The sequence below is a fragment of the Arachis hypogaea genome, chromosome 19 (genome assembly GCF_003086295.3).
Source record: "Arachis hypogaea cultivar Tifrunner chromosome 19, arahy.Tifrunner.gnm2.J5K5, whole genome shotgun sequence".
NCBI lineage: Eukaryota > Viridiplantae > Streptophyta > Magnoliopsida > Fabales > Fabaceae > Arachis > Arachis hypogaea.
Window position 1 is genome coordinate 106,189,057 of NC_092054.1, and position 17,367 is coordinate 106,206,423.

The 17,367-nt window shown below is 39.0% G+C and overlaps 2 non-coding genes across 2 annotated transcripts; both read right to left on the reverse strand.

Annotated features, from left to right (window-relative positions):
- Window positions 1-1,487: 1,487 nt before the first annotated feature.
- On the reverse strand, window positions 1,488-1,595 carry LOC112780279 (small nucleolar RNA R71). The gene has a single exon (XR_003191126.1). It is a non-coding gene; the product is annotated as a small nucleolar RNA R71 (small nucleolar RNA).
- An 11,838-nt stretch (window positions 1,596-13,433) lies between these two features.
- LOC112781087 (small nucleolar RNA R71) lies at window positions 13,434-13,537 on the reverse strand. The gene has a single exon (XR_003191883.1). It is a non-coding gene; the product is annotated as a small nucleolar RNA R71 (small nucleolar RNA).
- Window positions 13,538-17,367: the final 3,830 nt, after the last annotated feature.

The following is a 17,367-nucleotide window of genomic DNA, read 5'->3' on the forward strand; positions in this document are numbered from 1 at the left end:
TCTCTCTCATCACAAAAATTAAAAAAATAAAAAAAATATCTTTCCCTTTTTTTCTCATCAAATTCGAAAATTTGAGTTGACTTTTTCAAAAATTTTTAAAATCAAATTGTTTCTCATAAGTCAAATCAAATTTTCAATTTGAAAATCTTATCTTTTTCAAAATCTTTTTTCAAAAATCAAATCTTTTTCAAAATTCTTAGTTATTTTCGAAAATTTTAAAAATATTTTTCAAAAATCTTTTTCTTATTTTGATATCAAATTTTCGAAAATAACATAATCAATTAATGTTTTGATTCAAAAATTTGAAGTTTGTTACGTGCTTGTTAAGAAACTTTAAGTTCTAGAATCATATCTTGTGATTTCTTATGAATCAAGTCATTAATTGAGATTTTAAAAATCAAATCTTTTTCAAAACTAATTTCAAAAATATCTTCTTATCTTATTTTTTTCTAAAATATCTTTTCAAAATATCTTTTCTAACTTCCTAACTTCTTATCTTTTCAAAATTTGTTTCAACTAACTAACTAACTTTTTGTTTGTTTCTTAACTTTTTCAAAACTACCTAACTAACTCTCTCTCTCTAATTTTCGAAAATATATTCCCTCTTTTTCAAAAATTTCTTTTTAATTAACTAATTATTTTTATTTTTTATTTTTGATTTCAAAAAAATTTTCGAAAATTACTAACATTTTTCAAAAACCATTTTCGAAAATCACTAACTCTTTTTCAAAAATATTTTCGAAAATTCTCCCTCTCCCATCTCATTCTATTTATTCATTCATATCCTAACATCTCATCTCACATATCTAGCCTCCTCACAGTTGTGCTTCTTCCATTATATTACATTCTTTGTCTCCCCCTCTTCTTCTACTCACACAGGGATCCCTATACTGTGGTATAAAGGATCTCTATTATTATTATTATTTTTTTTTCTGTGCCTTCTTCTTTGTCATATGAGCAGGAGCAAGGATAAGAACATTCTTGTGGAAGCAGATCCAGAACCTGAAAGGACTCTGAAGAGAAAATTAAGAGAAGCTAAATTACAACAATCCGGAGATAACCTTTCAGAAATTTTCGAACAGGAAGAGGAGATGGCAGCCGAAAATAATAATAATGCAAGGAGAATGCTTGGTGACTTTACTGCATCTAATACCAATTTACATGGAAGAAGCATCTCCATTCCTGCCATTGGAGCAAACAACTTTGAGCTGAAACCTCAATTAATTTCTCTGATGCAGCAGAACTGCAAGTTTCATGGACTTCCATCTGAAGATCCTTTTCAGTTCTTAACTGAATTCTTGCAGATATGTGATACTGTTAAGACTAATGGAGTAGATCCTGAAGTCTACAGGCTCATGCTTTTCCCTTTTGCTGTAAGAGACAGAGCTAGAGTGTGGTTAGATTCTCAACCCAAGGATAGCCTGAACTCTTGGGATAAGCTGGTCAAGGCTTTCTTAGCCAAGTTCCTTCCTCCTCAAAAGCTGAGCAAGCTTAGAGTGGATGTTCAAACCTTCAGACAGAAAGAAGGTGAATCCCTCTATGAAGCTTGGGAAAGATACAAAGGACTGACCAAAAAGTGTCCTTCTGACATGCTTTCAGAATGGACCATCCTGGATATATTCTATGATGGTCTGTCTGAGTTATCTAAGATGTCATTGGATACCTCTACAGGTGGATCCATTCACCTGAAGAAAACACCTGCAGAAGCTCAAGAACTCATTGACATGGTTGCAAATAACCAGTTCATGTACACTTCTGAAAGGAATCCTGTGAATAATGGGACGCCTATGAAGAAGGGAGTTCTTGAGATTGATACTCTGAATACCATATTGGCTCATAATAAAATATTGACTCAGCAAGTCAATATGATTTCTCAGAGTCTGAATGGAATGCAAGTTGCATCCAACAGTACTCAAGAGGCTTCTTATGCAGAAGAAGCTTATGATCCTGAGAACCCTGCAATAGCAGAGGTAAATTATTTAGGTGAACCTTATGGAAACACCTATAACTCATCATGGAAAAATCATCCAAATTTCTCATGGAAGGATCAAAAGCCTCAACAAGGCTTTAATAATGGTGGAAGAAACAGGTTTAGCAATGGCAAGCCTTTTCCATCATCCACTCAGCAACAGACAGAGAATTCTGAGCAGAACCCATCTAGCTTAGCAAACTTAGTCTCTGATCTGTCCAAGGCCACTGTGAGTTTCATGAATGAAACAATGTCTTCCATTAGAAATTTGGAAGCACAAGTGGGCCAGCTGAGTAAAAGGATCACTGAAATCCCTCCCAGTACTCTCCCAAGCAATACAGAAGAGAATCCAAAAGGAGAGTGCAAGGCCATTGACATAAGCAAAATGGCCGAACCCAATGAGGGAGAGGAGGACGTGAATCCCAAGGAGGAAGACCTCCTGGGACGTCCAGTGACCAATAAGGAGCTTCCCTCTGAGGAACCAAAGGACTCTGAGGCTCATCTAGAGACCATAGAGATTTCATTGAACCTCCTTATGCCCTTCATGAGCTCTGATGAATATTCCTCTTCTGAAGAGAATGAGGATGTTACAGAAGAGCAAACTACTAAGTTTCTTGGTGCAATCATGAAGCTGAATGCCAAATTATTTGGCATTGATACTTGGGAAGTTGAACCTCCCTTGTTCATCAATGAACTAAGTGATCCGGATCAACTAACATTGCCTCAGAAGAGACAGGATCCTGGAAAGTTCATAATACCTTGTACTATAGGCACCATGATCTTTAAGGCTCTGTCCCTCTCTGTAATAGAGAAACTGGGAATCTATGGGGTGCAAGCTGCTAAAATCTCATTAGAGATGGCAGACAATTCAAGAAAACAGGCATATGGACAAGTAGAGGACGTGTTAATAAAGGTTGAAGGCCTTTACATCCCTGCTGATTTCATAGTCCTGGATACTGGAAAGGAAGAGGATGAATCCATCATCTTAGGAAGACCTTTCCTGGCCACAGCAAGAGCTGTGATTGATGTTGACAGAGGTGAACTAGTCCTTCAATGTAATGAGGACTCCCTTGTGTTTAAAACTCAAGGATCTCCCTCTGCAACCATGGAGAGGAAGCATGAAAAGCTTCTCTCAAAGCAGAGTCAACTCAAGCCCCCACAATCAAACTCTAAGTTTGGTGTTGGGAGGCCACAACCAAATTCTGTGTTTGGTGTTGAACTCCCATATCCAAACTCTAAGTTTGGTGTTGGAGAGTCTCAACAATGCTCTGAACATCTGTGAGGCTCCATGAGAGCCCACTGTCAAGCTATTGACATTAAAGAAGCGCTTGTTGGGAGGCAACCCAATTTTTATTTATCTAACAATATTTTTCTTAGTTATATGTCTTTATAGGTTCATGATCATGTGGAGTCACAAAATAAATATAAAAATTGAAAACGGAATCAAAAAATAGCAGAAGAAAAATCACACCCTGGAAGAGCATCTACCTGGCATTCAACGCCAGAACAAAGCATGGTTCTGGCGCTGAACGCCCAAAATGGGCAGCATCCTGGCGCTGAACGCCCAGAACAAGCATGGTTCTGGCGTTCAACGCCAGAAATGGCTACAAATGGGCGTTGAACGCCCAAAATGGGCACCAACCTGGTGCTGAACGCCCAGAGTTGTGTGCAAGGGCATTTTACATGCCTAAATTGGTGCAGGGATGTAAATGCCTTGACACCTCAGGATCTGTGGACCCCGCAGAATCATCTCAGGATCTGTGGACCCCACAGGATCCCCACCTACCTCATCATCTCTCTTTCCATTCATGATCATCCCTTCTGTTTTCCATTTACCACTCACATCCATACACCCACTACCTTCAAAATTCAACATCTCTCTCCCACCCAATCCCACCCATATGGCCGAATACACACATCCATCCATCTCCTCCATATCTTCTTCTTCTTCTTCTATTCTTTCTTCTTTTGCTCGAGGGCGAGCAACATTCTAAGTTTGGTGTGGTAAAAGCATAGCTTTTTTGTTTTTTCCATAACCATTGATGGCACCTAAGAAAGAGAGATCAAAAGCTTAACATGAATTAATGCAAGTATTCCTGTTTTCTATTCAAACATGCGTGTTCCTATCTAAGATATTCATTCACACTTTAACATGAATGTGATGAACGTGACAATCATCATCATTCCCCCACAAATGCGTGCCTGACAACCACCTCCGTTCTACATCAAATTGAATGAATATCTCTTAGATTCCTTAATCAGAATCTCCGTGGTATAAGCTAGATTGATGGCGGCATTCATGAGAATCCGGAAAGTCTAAACCTTGTCTGTGGTATTCCGAGTAGGATTCAGGGATTGAATGACTGTGATGAGCTTCAAACTCGCGAGTGCTGGGCGTAGTGACAGACGCAAAAGGAGGGTGAATCCTATTCCAGCATGATCGGGAACCTCAGATGATTAGCCGTGGTGTGACAGAGCATTTGGACCATTTTCACAAGAGGATAGGATGTAACCATTGATAACGGTGATGCCCCAACACACAGATTGCCATAGAAGGACGTGCGTGCGTGAATCAGAGGACAGAGGAAAGCAGAGATTCAGAAGACAAAGCATCTCCAAAACTCCAACATATTCTCCATTACTGCATAACAAGTAACCTTTAACCCATGCTCTCTTGTTTATTCGTAATTCAACTGATAAATATAATTGACTTCCTGACTAAGAATTGCAAGATAATCATAGATTGCTTCAAACCAACAATCACTGTGGGATTCGACCCTTACTCATGTAAGGTATTACTTGGACGACCCAGTGCACTTGCTGGTTAGTGGTACGAGTTGTGAAAAGTGTGATTCACAATTCGTGCACCAAGTTTTTGGCGCCGTTGCCGGGGATTGTTCGTGTTTGGACAACTAACGGTTTATTTTGTTGCTTAGATTAGGAAAAATTTCTCTTTTTGTTTAGAGTCTCGTATTATTGTTGTGTTAGAATCTTAGAATCCTTATTTTTTTAAAAAAATCTTTTTCAAAAAAAAAATAATTTTTCTATTGAATCCTATGCCAAACTTTAAGTTTGGTGTTTTCTTGTTGATTTTTCTGTGTTTTTCGAAAATTTATTTTGGTTTTCTAAAAATTTTAAGTTTGGTGTTCTTCCTTTGTGTTCTAGTGTTCTTGTGAATCTTCAAAGTGTTCTTAAGTTTTCCTTGTGTCTTGATCTTAAAATTTTTAAGTTTGGTGTTCCTTGGTGTTTTTCCCTCCCCATGATTTTCGAAAATAAGAAACCTCAGATCTAAAAATTTTAAATCCTGTGTGTCTTATTGTTTTTCTCTCTCCTTTAAAAATTCAGATTTTTATTTCAAAATCTCCTAACCACTTTCTCTCTCCTCACTTTTTCGAAAATCTTTTCCTCGTTTTTATTTATTTTATTTTGATTTATTTTATTTTCGAAATAAATTAATAAATAAATAAATAAAAATATTTTCTCTATTTTACATCATCTCCCCTTTCTCCATCATGGACCTAAGTGGAAATGAACAGTCCAGGAGGACTCTGGGGTCATATTCTAACCCCTCTACTGCTTCATATGGGAGTAGTATCTGCATATTCTCCATCGGAATCAGTAGCTTTGAGTTGAATCCTCAGCTCATTATCATGGTGCAGCAAAGTTGCCAGTATTCCGGTCTTCCACAGGAGGAACCTACAGAGTTTTTGGCACAATTTTTACAAATTGCTGACACAGTACATGATAAGGAAATAGATCAGGATGTCTACAGACTATTACTGTTTTCATTTGCTGTAAAAGATCAAGCTAAGAGGTGGTTAAATAACCAACCTAAGGCCAGCATAAGGACATGGAAACAGCTGACAGAAAAGTTTCTGAATCAATATTTCCCTCCAAAAAGGATGACACAGCTAAGGCTGGACATCCAAGGCTTTAAACAAGGAGATAATGAATCTCTTTATGATGCCTGGGAGAGATACAGAGAGATGCTACGAAAATGCCCCTCTGAAATGTTTTCAGAGTGGGTTCAGTTAGACATCTTCTACTATGGGCTTGCAGAAGGAGCTCAGATGTCTCTAGATTACTCAGCTGGTGGATCTATCCACATGAGAAAGACAATTGAAGAGGCTCAAGAGCTCATTGATACAGTTGCCAGGAATCAGCATCTGTACCTAAGCAGCAACCCTTCCATGAATGAAGAGGTTAAAACAGTAACTGCTGAACTCAGTCCTGTAAAACAAGCTGCTGAATTCAATCAGCAATTGAACTTTCTAACAAAGCAGCTAGCCGAATTTAAAGACAGGTTACAAGAGACAAGGATGGCTAATATACATATGGACGAACAGTTTAAGCAAACAAAGCAGTAGCTGTCAAGGCAAATAGCAGAAGAATGCCAAGCAGTTCAACTAAGAAGTGGGAGAACATTAAAGACCCCACCTCAAGGCAGCAAAAAGCTAAGAAATGAGCAAACCATCCAAAATTCACCTGAGGACAGTAAGAGCCCAGGGAAAAATATTTCTGGCGCTAAAACGCCAGAAAATTGGTGGAAGGCTGGCGCTGAACGCCCAGACCATGGCCAAAACTGGCGTTCAACTCCAGAAACAAAGCAGGACTGGCGTTCAACGCCAGAAATGGGCAAGGATCTGGCGTTGAATGCCCAAAAAGGGCAGGATTATGGTGTTCAAATGCCAGGAACAGACAAGGAGTTGGCTTCTCACGTCACTCCAGCTTCTGACTCTGGCACTCAATTGCCAGTGAGGGATCAGACACACACAAATGCTAATAACAACCCCTCTAAAAAGGCTTCTTCAACCACTTCTGTAGGCAATAAACCTGCAGCAACTAAGGTTGAAGAATATAAAGCCAAGATACCTTATCCTCAAAAACTCCGGAAAGAGGAGCAGGATAAGCAATTTGCTCGCTTTGCAGATTATCTCAGGACTCTTGAAATAAAGATTCCATTTGCAGAAGCACTTGAGCAAAAACCCTCTTATGCCAAGTTCATGAAAGAGATCTTGAGTCATAAGAAGGATTGGAGAGAAACAGAAAGAGTTCTCCTCACTGAAGAATGCAGTGCAGTCATTCTGAAGAGCTTTCCTGAAAAGCTTAAAGACCCTGGGAGCTTTCTGATACCATGCATATTAGAAGGTAATTGCACCAAGATAGCTTTATGCGATCTTGGGGCAAGCATCAACCTAATACCTGCATCCACTATCAGGAAGCTTGGCTTAACTGAAGAAGTTAAACCAACCCGGATATGTCTCCAACTTGCTGATGGTTCCACTAAATACCCATCAGGCGTGATTGAAGACATGATTGTCAGAGTTGGGCCATTCGCCTTTCCCACTGACTTTGTTGTGCTGGAAATGGAGGAGCACAAGAGTGCTACTCTCATTCTAGGAAGACCCTTCCTAGCAACTGGAAGATCCCTCATTGACGTCCAACAGGGGGAAATAACCCTGAGAGTCAATGATGATGAATTCAAGTTGAACGCTGTCAAAGCCATGCAGCATCCAGACACATCAAAAGACTGCATGAAAGTTGATCCTATTGATTCTTTGGTAGAAGAGATCAACATGGCTGAGAGTCTTGAATCAGAGTTGGAAAACATCTTTAAAGATGTTCAGCCTGATTTAGAGGATTCAGAGGACATGAAAGAGCCTCTGAAATTTCTTCTGAAAGAGGAAAAACCTCCTAAACCCGAGCTCAAACCATTACCACCATCCTTGAAATATGTGTTTCTGGGAGAAGGTGACACTTTTCCAGTGATCATAAGCTCTGCTTTAAATTCACAGGAAGAGGAGGCACTTATTCAAGTGCTAAGGACACACAAGACAGCTCTTGGGTGGTCCATAGGTGACCTTAAGGGCATAAGCCCAGCTAGATGCATGCACAAAATCTTATTGGAAGATAATGCCAAACCAGTGGTTCAACCACAGAGGCAGCTAAATCAGCCATGAAAGAAGTGGTGCAGAAAGAGGTCACCAAATTACTAGAGGCTGGGATTATTTATCCTATTTCTGATAGCCCCTGGGTGAGCCCTGTTCAAGTTGTCCCAAAAAAGGGAGGCATGACAGTGATTCATAATGAAAAAAATGAACTGGTTCCTACAAGAACAGTTACAGGGTGGCGCATGTGTATTGACTATAGAAGGCTCAATACAGCCACCAGAAAGGATCATTTTCCTTTACCATTCATAGACCAGATGCTAGAAAGACTAGCAGGTCATGATTATTACTGCTTTTTGGATGGCTACTCAGGCTATAACCAGATTGCAGTAGATCCCCAGGATCAAGAGAAAACAGCATTCACATGTCCATCCGGAGTGTTTGCTTACAGAAGGATGCCATTTGGGCTATGTAATGCGCCTGCAACCTTCCAGAGATGCATGCTCTCTATTTTCTCTGATATGGTGGAAAAATTTCTGGAAGTCTTCACGGATGACTTCTCAGTATATGGAGACTCATTCAGCTCCTGTCTTGATCACCTGAAACTTGTTCTGAAAAGATGCCAAGAGACCAACCTAGTTTTAAACTGGGAAAAGTGTCACTTCATGGTGACTGAAGGAATTTTTCTTGGGCATAAAATCTCAAACAAGGGAATAGAGGTGGATCAAGCAAAAATAGAGGTAATTGAAAAATTACCACCACCTGCCAATGTTAAGGCAATCAGAAGCTTTCTGGGGCATGCAGGATTCTATAGGAGGTTTATAAAGGATTTTTCAAAAATCGCAAAACCTCTAAGCAATCTGCTAGCTGCTGACACGCCATTTGTGTTTGACACAGAGTGCCTGCAGGCGTTTGAAACGCTGAAAGCTAAGCTGGTCACAGCACCAGTAATTTCTGCACCAGACTGGACATTACCATTTGAGCTAATGTGTGATGCCAATGATCATGCCCTTGGTGCAGTATTGGGACAGAGGCATGACAAGCTTCTGCATGTCATTTATTATGCCAGTTGCGTTCTAAATGATGCCCAGAAAAATTACACAACCACAGAAAAAGAATTACTTGCAGTGGTTTACGCCATTGACAAGTTCAGATCATACTTAGTAGGATCAAAAGTGATTGTGTATACTGACCATGCTGCGCTTAAATATCTACTCACAAAGCAGGATTCAAAACCCGGGCTCATCAGATGGGTATTGCTTCTGCAAGAGTTTAATATAGAAATAAGAGACAGAACAGGGACAGAAAACCAAGGGGCTGATTGATGAGCGGATAATTTATACGCTTTTTGACATTGTTTTTAGTATGTTTTTAGTAGGACCTAGTTACTTTTAGGGATGTTTTCATTAGTTTTTATGTTAAATTCACATTTCTGGACTTTACTATGAGTTTGTGTGTTTTTCTGTGATTTCAGGTATTTTCTGGCTGAAATTGAGGGACTTGAGCAGAAATCAGATTCAGAGGTTGAAAAAGGACTACTGATGCTGTTGGATTCTGACCTCGCTGCACTCAAAGTGGATTTTCTGGAGCTACAGAACTCGAAATGGCGCGCTTCAAATTGCTTTGGAAAGTAGACATCCAGGGCTTTCCAGCAATATATAATAGTCTATACTTTGGCCAAGAATAAAGGATGTAAACTGGCGTTCAACGCCAGCTCTCTGCCCAAATCTGGCGTCCAGCACCAGAAAAGGAGCCAAAACCAGAGTTGAACGCCCAAACTGGCACAAAAGCTGGCATTCAACTCCACAAATGGCCTCTGCACGTGCAACACTCAAGCTTAGCCCAAACACACACCAAGTGGGCCTAGGAAGTGGATTTATGCATCAATGACTTACTGATGTAAACCCTAGTGACTAGTTTATTATAAATAGGACCTTTTACTAGTCTTTTTGACATCTTTGGTCTCAGTTTTAATCCATTGTTCATCTTAGGGGACTATTGATCACGTTTAGGGGGCTGGCCATCTCGGCCATGCCTGGACCTTCACTTATGTATTTTCATACGGTAGAGTTTCTACACTCCATAGTTTAAGGTGTGGAGCTCTGCTGTTCCTCAAAGATTAATGCAAAGTACTACTGTTTTCTATTCAATTCTTCTTATTTCTCTTCTAAGATATCCATTCGCACCCAAGAACGTGATGAAGGTGATGATTATGTGTGACGCTCATCATCCTTCTCCCTTATGAACGCGTGCCTGACAAACACTTCTGTTCTACATGAAATAAGCCATAATGAATATCTCTTAGATCTCCTAACCAGAATCTTCGTGGCGTAAGCTAGAATGATGGCGGCATTCAAGAGAATCCGGAAAGTCTAAACCTTGTCTGTGGTATTCCGAGTAGGATTCAATGATTGAATGACTGTGACGAGCTCCTAACTCGCGATTGCAGGGCGTTAGTGACAGACGCAAAAGGATAGTAAATCCTATTCCAGCATGATCCAGAACCGACAGATGAATAGCCATGCTGTGACAGGGTGCGTGGGCATATTATTCACTGAGAGGATAAGATGAAGCCATTGACAAGGGTGATGCCTCCAGACGATTAGCCGTGCCGTGACATGGCATTGGATCATTTTCCCGAGAGATGACCGAAAGTAGCCATTGACAGTGGTGATGTATCACATAAAGCCAGCCATGGAAAGGAGTAAGACTGATTGGATGAAGATAGCAGGAAAGCAGAGGTTCAGAAGAACGAAAAGCATCTCCATTCGCTTATCTGAAATTCCTACCAATGATTTACATAAGTACCTCTATCCCTATTCTATTATTTATTATTCGAAAACACCATTATCCATTTATATCTGCCTAACTGAGATTTGCAAGGTGACCATAGCTTGCTTCATACCAACAATCTCCGTGGGATTCGACCCTTACTCACGTAACGTATTACTTGGACGACCCAGTGCACTTGCTGGTTAGTTGTATCGAAGTTGTGAACCATGGTATTGGCACCATGTTCTTGGCGCCATTGCCAGGGAAAGAAAGAGCCATGAATTTTACATCATTAAAGTGTAATCACGATTATGCGTACCAAGTTGCTCACGTTGCCAGGGATTGTTCGAGCCTGGACATCACAATTTCGTGCACCAAGTTTTTGGCACCGTTGCCGGGGATTGTTTGAGTTTGGACATCTGACGGCTCATCTTGTTGCTCAGATTAGGTAATTTTCTTTTCGTTTTGTTTTCAAAAATCTTTCAAAAATATTTTCAAAAATCTCTCATCTGTTTTGAAAAAAAATAAAAATGTTTTCAAAAATTTTATTCAAGATTTTTTAGAATGAATTCTAGTGTTTCATGAAGCATGTGAAGCCTGGCTGGCTGTAAAGCCATGTCTAAATTCTTTTGGACTGAGGCTTCCAAACCATCAGAGGTAAGTTACATACTTGATAAATGATGAGCAGCAATTTGTTATCAAGAGCAATATACTCTGGTGTTACATGCTAAAGCTTGGCTGGCCATTGGCCATGTCTAGTGTTTTGGACTGGAGCTTTCATTGAAAGCTTGGCTGGCTAGTGAGCCATGTCTAATTCCTGGACTGAAGCTTTAGACTAAGAATGCAAGATTCCTGGAATTCATGTTAAAATTTTGGAATCCTTATTTTTTCTTTTTCATATAATTTTCAAAAAAAATCCAAAAAAATTAGAAAATCAAAAAAAAAATCAAAAATATTTTTGTGTTTCTTGTTTGAGTTTTGAGTCATATCATAAGTTTGGTGTCAATTGCATGTGCATCTTGCATTTTTCGAAAATTTCATGCATTCATAGTGTTCTTCATGATCTTCAAGTTGTTCTTGGTAAGTCTTCTTGTTTGATCTTGATGATTTTTTGTTTTGTGTCTTTTCATGTTTATCATATGCATTCTTGAATTCTTAGTGCGTAAGCATTAAAGAATTCTAAGTTTGGTGTCTTGCATGTTTTCTTTGCATTAAAAATTTTTCAAAATTATGTCTATGATGTTCATCTTGACATTCATAGTGTTCTTGGTGTTCATCTTGACATTCATAGCATTCTTGCACGCATTCATTGTTTTGATCTAAAAATTTCATGCATTGCATCATTTTTCTTGTTTTTCTCTTGCATCATAAAAATTCAAAAATAAAAAAAAATATCTTTCCCTTTTTCTCTCATCAAATTCGAAAATTTGAGTTGACTTTTCAAAAATTTTTAAAATCAAGTTGTTTCTTATGAGTCAAATCAAATTTTCAATTTAAAAATCTTATCTTTTTCAAAATCTTTTTCAAAAATCAAATCTTTTTCAAATTTCTTAGTTATTTTCGAAAATTCTAAAAATATTTTTCAAAAATATTTTTCTTATTTTTATATCAAATTTTCGAAAATAACATAATCAATTAATGTTTTGATTCAAAAATTTGAAGTTTGTTACTTGCTTGTGATTTCTTATGAATCAAGTCATTAATTGTGATTTTAAAAATCAAATCTTTTTCAAAACTAATTTCAATCATATCTTTTCAAAATATCTTCTTATCCTATCTTTTTCAAAAATTTGATTTCAAAATATCTTTTCTAACTTCCTAACTTCTTATCTTTTCAAAATTTGTTTCAACCAACTAACTAACTTTTTGTTTGTTTCTTAACTTTTTCAAAACCACCTAACTAACTCTCTCTCTCATTTTCGAAAATATCTTCCCCCTTTTTCAAAATTTCTTTTTAATTTATTAATTATTTTAATTTTTAAATCTTAATTTTCGAAAATTACTAACATTTTTCAAAAACTATTTTCAAAAATCACTAACTCTTTTTCAAAATAATTTTCGAAAATTATCCCTCCCCCATCTTATTCTATTTATTCATTCATATCCTAACATCTCATCTCACATCTCTGCCATCCTCACAGTTGTGTTTCTTCCATTATATTACATTCTTTGTCTCCCCCTCTTCTTCTACTCACACAGGGATCCCTATACTGTGGCATAAAGGGTCTCTATTATTATTATTATTTTTTCTGTGCCCTCTTCTTTGTCATATGAGCAGGAGCAAGGACAAGAACATTCTTGTTGAAGCAGATCCAGAACCTGAAAGGACTCTGAAAAGGAAACTAAGAGAAGCTAAAATACAACAATCCAGAGATAACCTTTCAGAAATTTTCGAACAGGAAGAGGAGATCGCAGCCGAAAATAATAATAATGTAAGGAAGATGCTTGGTGACTTTACTGCACCTAATTCCAATTTACATGGAAGAAGCATTTCCATTCCTGCCATTGGAGCAAACAACTTTGAGCTGAAACCTCAATTAGTTTCTCTGATGCAGCAGAACTGCAAGTTTCATGGACTTCCATCTGAAGATCCTTTTCAGTTCTTAACTGAATTCTTGCAGATATGTGATACTGTTAAGACTAATGGAGTAGATCCTGAAGTCTACAGGCTCATGCTTTTCCCTTTTGCTGTAAGAGACAGAGCTAGATTATGGTTGGATTCTCAACCCAAAGACAGCCTGAACTCTTGGGATAAGCTAGTCACGGCTTTCTTAGCCAAGTACTTTCCTCCTCAAAAGCTGAGCAAGCTTAGAGCTGATGTTCAAACCTTCAGACAGAAAGAAGGTGAATCCCTCTATGAAGCTTGGGAAAGATACAAACAGTTGACCAAAAAGTGTCCTTCTGACATACTTTCAGAATGGACCATTCTGGATATATTCTATGATGGTTTATCTGAGCTATCTAAAATGTCACTGGACACTTCTGCAGGTGGATCCATTCACCTAAAGAAAACGCCTGCAGAAGCTCAAGAACTCATTGACATGGTTGCTAATAACCAGTTCATGTACACTTCTGAAAGGAATCCTGTGAGTAATGGGACGCCTATGAAGAAGGGAGTTCTTGAAGTTGATACTCTGAATACCATATTGGCTCAGAATAAAATATTGACTCAGCAAGTCAATATGATCTCTCAGAGTCTGCATGGAATGCAAGCTGCATCCAACAGTACTCAAGAGGCTTCTTATGAAGAAGAAGCTCATGATCCTGAGAACCCTGCAATAGCAGAGGTGAGTTACTTAGGTGAACCTTATGGAAACACCGATAACTCATCATGGAGAAATCATCCAAATTTCTCATGGAAGGATCAAAAGCCTCAACAAGGCTTTAATAATGGTGGAAGAAACAGGTTTAACAATAATAAACCTTTTTCATCATCCACTCAGCAACAGATAGAGAACTCTGAACAAAATGCTTCTAATTTAGCAAATCTAGTCTCTGATCTATCCAAGGCCACTGTGAGTTTCATGAATGAAACAAGGTCTTCCATTAGAAATTTGGAAGCACAAGTGGGCCAGCTGAGTAAAAGGATCACTGAAATCCCTCCTAGTACTTTCCCAAGCAATACAGAAGAGAACCCAAATGGAGAGTGCAAGGCCATTGACATAAGCACCATGGCCGAACCTGTGAGGAGAGGAGCGGACATGAATCCCAAGGAGGAAGACCTCCTGGGACGTCCAGTGATCAATAAGGAGATTCCCTCTGAGGAACCAAAGGAATCTGAGGCTCATCTAGAGACCATAGAGATTCCACTAAACCTCCTTATGCCCTTCATGAGCTGTGATGAGTACTCCTCTTCTGAAGAGAATGAGGATGTTATTGAGGAGCAAACTGCCAAGTTTCTTGGTGCAATCATGAAGCTGAATGCCAAATTATTTGGCATTGATAGTTGGGAAGTTGAACCTCCCTTGTTCATCAATGAACTAAGTGATCTGGATCAACTGACATTGCCTCAGAAGAGACAGGATCCTGGAAAGTTCATGATACCCTGTACCATAGGCACTATGATCTTTAAAGCTCTCTGTGACCTTGGTTCAGGAATAAACCTCATGCCCCTCTCTGTAATAGAGAAACTGGGAATCTATGGGGTGCAAGCTGCTAAAATCTCACTAGAGATGGCAGACAGCTCAAGAAAACAGGCTTATGGACAAGTAGAAGATGTATTAGTAAAGGTTGAGGGCCTTTACATACCTACTGATTTCATAATCCTGGATACTGAAAAGGAAGAGGATGAATCCATCATCCTAGGAGGACCTTTCCTGGCCACTGCAAGAGCTGTGATTGATGTTGACAGAGGTGAAATAGTCCTTCAATGGAATGAGGACTCCCTTGCGTTTAAAACTCAAGAACCTCCCTCTGCAACCATGGAGAGGAAGCAGAAAAAGCTTCTCTCAAAGCAGAGTCAACCAGAGCCCCCACAGTCAAACTCTAAGTTTGGTGTTGGGAGGCCACAACCAAACTCTAAGTTTGGTGTTGAACTCCCATATCCAAACTCTAAGTTTGGTGTTGGAGAGTCTCAACAAAGCTCTGCACATCTGTGAGGCTCCATGAGAGCCCACTGTCAAGCTATTGACATTAAAGAAGCGCTTGTTGGGAGGCAACCCAATGTTTATCTAAGTCTTATTTTTATTGTTTTTCATGTTTTCTTAGGGTCATGATCATGTGGAGTCACAAAATAAATATAAAAATTGAAAACGGAATCAAAAATAGCAGAAGAAAAATCACACCCTGGAGGAGCATCTGTCTGGCGTTCAGCGCCAGAACAGAGCATGGTTCTGGCGCTGAACGCCCAAAATGGGCAACTTCTGGGCGCTGAACGCCAGAACAGGCATGGTTCTGGCGTTCAACGCCAGAAATGGCACACAAATGGGCGCTAAATGCCCAAAATGGCCACCAACCTGGCGCTGAACGCCCAGAGTTGGGTACAAAGGCATTTTTACATGCCTAATGGGTGTAGGGATGTAAATCCTTGAACACCTCAGGATCTGTGGATCCCACAGGATCCACTCAGGATCTGTGGACCCCACAGGATCCCCACCTACCTCCACTCACTCTCTTCTCTCTTCTCAATCATCCTCTATTCCCAATAAACACTATTCCCTATCAACCCTTTACCACTCACATCCATACACCCACTTACCTTCAAAATTCAACATCTCTTTCCCACCCAATCCCACCCATATGGCCGAATACACACTCCCATCCATCTCCTCCATATCTTCTTCTTATTCTTCTATTCTTTCTTCTTTTGCTCGAGGGCGAGCAACATTCTAAGTTTGGTGTGGTAAAAGCATAGCTTTTTTTGTTTTATCCATAACCATTGATGGCACCTAAGGCCAGAGAAACCTCTAGAAAGTGGAAAGGGAAGACAAAAGCTTCCATCAAGGGTCTATAGCTCAGTGGTAGAACATTTGACTGCAAATCAAGAGATCCCTGAGATACCTCAGGGGATACATTTTCTTCCACACAATTATTGGAAGCAACTAAGGGTGGAACATCAAGAGCACTCCATCATGCTTCATGAAATAAGAGAAGATCAAAAAGCAATGAGGGAGGAGCAACAAAGACAAGGAAGAGACATAGAAGAGCTCAAGGACATCATTGGTTCCTCAAGAAGGAAACGCCACCATCACTAAGGTGGATTCATTCGTTGTTCTTATTTCTTCTGTTTTTCGTTTTCTATGTTATGTGCTTATCTGTGTTTGTGTCTTCATTACATGATCATTAGTAGTAGTAACTATGTCTTAAAGTTATAAATGTCCTATGAATCCATCACCTTTCTTAAATAAAAAATGTTTTAATTCCAAAGAACAAGAAGTACATGAGTTTCGAATTTATCCTTGAACTTAGCTTAATTATATTGATGTGGTGACAATGCTTCTTGTTTTCTGAATGTATGCTTGAACAGTGCATATGTCTTTTGAAGTTGTTGTTTAAGAATGTTAAATATGTTGGCTCTTGAAAGAATGATGACTAGGAGACATGTTATTTGATAATCTGAAAAATCATAAAAATGATTCTTGAAGCAAGAAAAAGCAGCAAAGAACAAAGCTTGCAGAAAAAAAATATATAAAATAGGCGAAAAAAAATAGAAAAAAAAATAGAAAGAAAAAGAAAAAGCAAGCAGAAAAAGCCAAAAGCTCTTAAAACCAAGAGGCAAGAGCAAAAAGCCAATAACCCTTAAAACCAAAAGGCAAGGGTAAATAAAAAGGATCCCAAGGCTTTGAGCATCAGTGGATAGGAGGGCCTAAAGGAATAAAATCCTGGTCTAAGCGGCTAAACCAAGCTGTCCCTAACCTTGTGCTTGTGGCGTGTAGGTGTCAAGTGAAAACTTGAGACTGAGCGGTTAAAGTCAAGGTCCAAAGTAAAAGAAGAGTGTGCTTAAGAACCCTGGACACCACGGCCAAGACTCATAAAGAAGCTGTGTTCAAAAATCATCATACTGAACTAGGAGAGTCAATAACACTATTCGAAATCTGAAGTTCCTATAGATGCCAATCATTCTGAACCTCAATGGATAAAGTGAGATGCCAAAACTATTCAAGAGGCAAAAAGCTATAAGTCCCGCTCATATGATTGAAGCTCTGTTTCATTGATAGTTTGGAATTTGTAGTATATTCTCTTCTTTTTATCCTATTTGATTTTCAGTTGCTTGGGGACAAGCAACAATTTAAGTTTGGT